Below are 6,656 nucleotides of genomic sequence, written 5' to 3'. Positions count from 1 at the left end.
CCTACTCTAACGCAATAGAGATAGACGCGTTAGTATACGCCCCCGCTAGTTTCTCTAAATAACAAAAGAGGATTAAGAAAGGCTACTACTTTAAGTGTAACTAGAAAGGTTACATCTCTAAGAATTGCAGCGCTTCTCTACCTACTTAGTATATCTAATTCTATAGCGCGCGTAACTACAACTATACCTAGTCTACTAGTTCTGTCTTGTTAGAATTCTCGCGACCTTTGTGATCCTAAGAACAACGTTCTTGTAACTGATTCTAGAAGGGAAAAGCCTTATCCTAAGGATAAGTCGCTCTCTAGAACTACGCACTTACTAAATCTCTGCTAAACTCTAGTCTAAATCTTAGACTAATACCTAGAAACGTTGTATTACAATACTTTATATAGTTTAACAAGGTAGTGTTAAGAGTAACCTTAAAGCCTTAGTTAACACTAGAGCTACTAGTATTAGATATATTTACAGAGACCTTGCGCACAACCTAAAACTACGTTAAGACTTGCTGCTCTACGTTATTTACCTAACTAGATTTACTAGAACTATACTTAATAGTAGAGAAGTGTCTTACACTGTTACTCTAAAGCTATAATATAATAATTATAATAAATCTATATAACTCTACGTTACAAACACTAGCTATTATAGTTTAATACTTAGCTAACCCTAGATAAATAAGCACTAAGTAAACCTAGACTATAATAAGAAAAGACTAATCTTTACTACTTAATAATATAAAGAACGTTGTCTTAGAACTACTAGAACTTCTGTTCTCTCTTCTAAGGTATAGTAGAGCAATAATAGGCATAATAAAGCCTACTCTTAAAACCTAAAACTTAAGTATGTGCTATAATAATAGCATAACTACTAGCTACCTAAGATAAAGCGCTAGTTAAACAAACTTGTACCTAAACCTATACCTAACTCTAATAGTGCCTAGCTAATAGATAAGTAGAATAACTTGTTAAAGTTGCAGCTAGAACTTAATATCTACTATATAGGTGCTGCTCTGTTTATAAGCCTAGCACGCAAAAGAGGCTATAAAATCTGTACTATTAGCATTGCTAACCTTAACAAGACACTAACTAAGAAGAAGTATACTAATCTACTTACAAAAGTCTCTTAGAAGTATTATAACCTAATAGATGTTTTTTTACAAGAAGAGTCTAATAAGCTACCTATATAACAGCCTTACAACTATAAGATTAAACTAATACCTAGCAAATAGTATAGGTTTAGCCTACTATATAGCATGTCTTAGAACAAACTTAAAGTGTTACGTAAGTACCTTAAGAATTACTTGTTAAAGAGATTTATTCGCGTAAGCTCCTCTCTAGTTACTTTCTCTATTATCTTTATTAAGAAACCTAGCAGCGGACTATACTTCTGCGTTAATTACTATGCCTTAAACGCTGCTACTGTTAAGAACTATTACCTAATCCTGTTAATCTAAGAGACCTTAAGCTAACTAAGCAAGGCTAAGTATTATACGAAGCTTAATATTATTGCTACCTTTAACTAATTAAGAATTGCTAAAGAAGATAAATAGCTAATAGCTTTCTGCACTTAATATAGGTTGTTCGAATACCTAGTAATACTTTTTAGACTAGCTAACGCGCTAAGCACGTTCTAACACTTTGTAAATAATGTACTACGCCTATTTCTAGACGTCTTCTGCATAGCCTACCTTAATAATATTCTAATTTACAGTAAGAACCTTTATAAACACAAGGAATAGGTACAATCTATTCTAAACGCTCTTTAAGAAGCTAGACTCTAACTAGATATAGATAAATATAAGTTTTACTAGACTAAGGTAACTTACCTTAGCTACATAGTTAGAGTAGACGGAATACAAATAGATCTAAAGAAGGTACAAGCTATTGTAAATTAGAAGTATCTAAGCAACGTTAAGGACATTAGAGCGTTTCTAGGCTTCGCAAACTTCTACTAACAGTTTATAGATAGTTTCTTCTACCTAGCTACTCCGCTAGTAGCGTTAACTAAGAAGAATACTAAGTTCTTCTTTAAGAACAACTACTAGAAAGCTTTCAACGCTTTAAAGCATGCCTTTACTACTACACTAATATTATAATACTTTGACTCTAACCTGCTAATTGTTATTAAAGCTAACTCTTCTAACTATGTTACAGCAGGAGTGCTGTCCTAATCTAGACCTAACAGCGTTCTCTGTCTAGTCGCGTACTACTTGAAAAGAATAAACCCCGCTAAGAACAACTACAAGATCTACAATAAGAAGCTACTCACTATTGTTTACTATTTTAAATAGTAGAGACTAGAATTAGAAGGCGCTGCCTTCTCTATTAACGTGCTTAGCGACTATAAGAACTTGTAGTACTTTGCTACTATAAAGCAACTAAGCTACTGTTAAGCCTACTAGTCTAAATACCTATTACAATTCTAGTTTACAATTACATACTAACCTAGCAAGTATAGTAAGAAGCCTAACGCTCTTACCTATTGCTCTTAGAACTAGCTTGCTTAGAAGAAAGCAAGACAAGCTTAGAAACAGACTCTACTGCGTCCTAACCTATTCTAAGAGCCTGTAGCAATTAGATTAGTAGAGACAGATAGATCTATCTAGTAGATTATTAATAATAAGTACTATTCTATAGGCGATAGGCTACCTAAAGACCTGTTTATTTAAGAAACGCTAAAGCTGTTACGCAATAGCGCACAATAGTCTAAGATAGTTACACTTAGTAACTACAAAGACTATAAGAGTCGCCTCTACTATCGCAACAAGTTAGTAATACCTAATAGCAACAAACTTAAGATTAAGATTCTGCGAATAGTCTACAATTCTCTATTAGAAGACTACTCTAGCTAAGAGAAAACACTTAAACTAATCTAGCGGGAATACTACTAGCCCTAACTATTTAAGACTATTTGCTATTATATTTCTTACTACTATGTCTACTAACGTTTAAAGGCTTCTTGTAAGAAGTACTATAGCCTGCTAAAGCTGCTACCTATATCTAAATAACGTTAGGTAGACATCTCTGTTAACTTTGTTGTTAACCTGCTAGAATCTAAAGAATGCAAGAACATTATAGTTATAGTAGACCGCCTATCTAAGTACTAATACATAATTCCTTGTAATAAGATAGAGGCTTCTAACGTAGCACGTATATTCCTGCGCTATGTTTAGTGTAATTATAGCCTCTCTAATACAATAGTCTTAGACTATAGTAGATAGTTTGTATCTGCTTTCTATAATAAGCTGTGTGCTTAACTAAGAATAGACCCGCGCTTCTTAACTAGCTACTATCCTAAGATAGATAGATAAATAGAGAACGCTAACACTACAATAGAACAAGTTCTACGCGCGTACACGAACTATTAATAAAACAATTAGGTTTAATAGCTCTCTACTACTTAGTTTAAAGCTAATAATACTATCTCTAAGTCTACTAGAGTAACTCTAATAATGGCTTACTATAGTTAGAATCTCTAAATAGGCTTTAAGCCGCCTACTAACAAGATACGTTCTGCCTACTAAGCTCTCTAAGCACGTAAGGTAAACGCAATAGTAGATAAGATACGCAATATTACTAAGTTTATCTATAAAGAAATAATATAGGCTTAAGCCCTATAGTAAGAGTACGTAAACTATAAACGCCTACTTGCGCTAACATATAAAATTAGCGATAAGGTATAGTTAGACACGCGTAATATCTAAACGCAATAGGCATCTAAGAAGCTTAATTAGAAGAATCTTAGCCTGTACTAAGTAGCTAAAAAGATCTCTTTCTACGCATACTGTCTTAAACTACCTAACTCTATAAAGATATATCTAGTATTTTATGTATTCTTACTCTAGCCTGCTGCACTAAAATAGAAGTACCTGCTAGAACAACTTATTCCACCGCCTAAACCCGTTATTGTAGACAACAAAGAAGAATACTTTATAGAAAGTATTAAAGACCTCTGCTATAATAAGCGTTGTAGGCGACACAAATACTACGTTAAATAGACAGGCTATAATAAGATAACCTAGGAACCTACTATAGACCTAAGAGATAACGCAGCTATTACTAGTTTCTATAAGAGGTTCCCTAACATCTTAGAGCTACCTAATGTAAAGCAAGACTACTACACACTATATAATCTCTACTCGCAGGAGCTTAAGAGTAAGAGAGGAGTACTATTATAGTAACTACTATAGTTCCCCTAACACCTAAACACATAGATTTTGGTTAGCTCGCTAGACCACCTAAAATCTGTTAATTAGCTAGCTAAGGCCTAAGCGCCGCGTATAGCCCTAGCTATATCTTTTACTACTTTTACACTCTGCTCTGTTCTTTACACAACGTCTTGTATTACACTAGATATTATACGTAGCTATAATTAACGCTTCTTGTAAGCTCTTAAACACGTGCTTATAGCGTCTTGTAATATAAAGCTTGCGCTAGAAAGCACAAACTTACCTTAGTGTAGATACTAGACGTACCTAGAGCAAGATTAAAATTGTAATTATATAACTATATCTATTACTACTCTATACGCGTTCTTTAAGTAGCTACTTATCTACTCAAGAGAAAGAAAGGTAGAAAACGTTAAGAGACTAAGTTAGCTAGTTCTTTAGAGACGTATTAGAAGGTTTTTCGCCTAGTGTATAAAAGAGCAACTAGTGCAAGACTAGACAGCAAAATAAACTAGAGCATGCATAAGGTATGTATAGCTAGACTTTTCCCTTAGTATTATAAGCATAACTATCTAACATAATTAATAGGTACTAAGAAAGCTAGTAAAAGAACACAATCTAAAGAAAATTAGCTAGAATAAGGCCTACATGTATGTTAAGAATCTAGCGCGAGTGCTGTAAACAAACCTAGCAACAACTAGAAAGAGATACCTCTATAGACGCTATTAGATACAAGCCTAGCTTTATCTATAACTAGGTAGATTTACAGCGAATTAACTCTAGGCTCTTCTTAAACTTTGCTACTAGCATATACAGATTACGCTGCTGCGGGATTCTAAGAGTAGCCCTTATTAAGTATTACTAGAGTTTACCTTTAAATTTACAAAGAAGTTCCTTAGTATTAAAGACTTGTGCGTAATTATTCTGTACTAGAACTTATACGCCTACTAACTTTTCTCTAAGAAATACCTTTCCTCTCTTTAAAGTTATGTATAATTAGACGCTTCTCTTTAGCCTACACGTTTTTCTTCTTAGTCTACTCTTCTGTAATTAGGTATTTGCAGCCTACAATCTAACCTCTCTAGAGAAACTAAGTAGGCTAACAATTCCGCTAGACCGCAACAAGCTACTATTACGCCTAAATTAGATATTAGATAATATTCCTGTGTTTTAGAAAGCGGTACAGACCTTGTATAGTTAGAGTATCTCTTCTAATAAGTGTCTTCCTTACTCTACTCTACTACTATAGATCTAGACTTTAGGCAAGGTTATAGAGTTTGCTTAAGTTACCTGTCTCTATTCGCTTAGATATGCTAGAGAGAAGGCGTTTAACAAGAATAGTAAGTTAATCTATTTTATACAAGGCGTGTAATGCAGAATACAGAATTAACGTAGTGTATAGGTAACGTTAGTAAGGCTATACAGAACCTAATAATAGGCTATGCTAGCATATTAACATTCTTAAAGCATTACCTTCTACGACGTATTATAGTTAACACGCAGGCTGTTGTGCGAGGCATCTAGCCCTAGATAGCTCTTATGCGGGCGGCTTATACTATAAGCTATTTAATTAATTAGCGCTAGCTACAACAACTTACACAGGAATAGTCTATATCTATAGATAATAACTCTTCTGTCTATTCTCTGCTTAACTAACGAGAGTAACTTAAACGTATAGTTCTAAATGCAATAAAACTTTCTAAGTATAAAGCGCTTACCTCTAAGATTAGCTAAGAGAGGTAGCGCTAACAGCACGCTCTTCTTAAAGAAATTAAAGAACGCTAGGAGTTTAAATAGCCTGTGCGTAATGTTAAGCAGTAGCTTACTAGCTTAGAACCTAAGAACAATCTAGAGCTTGTTTACAATATTATGCTCCTAGCTTAAGAGAAGCTAGCTGACTTAGTCCTGTCGAACTTAGGGGCTACTATAGAAGAGAAGATAAATAGGCGTAATAAGGCTATTTGTGTAGTTACTCTATACTATAGTATTAAAGAGAGGGGAATAAACTCTATCCAAATAGAAGAGTAGAGCAGAAATGCTACCCTACTTGTTAAGAGGTAGCTAAACTACAATAAAGAAGTATTAGAAGTAGCTAAGATCTTAGTGTTTAAGGAGAAGAGGCTAAAGATATATTTCCTTTGCCTAGGCAATAAAGGACTGCTATTAGCATAACGCATACGTCTCTTTAGTACCCTAGGCGATCTTAGTAAGTATCTTAGACGTAAGCACTTAAAGCATATTAAAAGTAGAAAGAGTCTTAGTTGTAATCTTTATAAGGTGCCTTTATTAGATAAGACGCACTTGCAATAACATGCTTAAGAGATTTACAGAACTATATTCTCTAGATATTTCTATAATTCCTGCTAGCACCTAGAATATCCTATTAGAGTATAGAGATACATTCTAAATTATTAAAGCTGCTCTCTCTACATGCTAATAACTAAGTGCTATAGAGAGAGAATAAACATCGCCTTTATTTATTTAGTAA

The sequence above is a fragment of the Alternaria rosae genome (genome assembly GCF_020736505.1).
Source record: "Alternaria rosae strain MPI-PUGE-AT-0040 chromosome Unknown BKA58scaffold_5, whole genome shotgun sequence".
NCBI lineage: Eukaryota > Fungi > Ascomycota > Dothideomycetes > Pleosporales > Pleosporaceae > Alternaria > Alternaria rosae.
The sequence above is the reverse complement of the archived record's forward strand: the minus strand, read 5'-3'. Positions refer to the sequence as shown.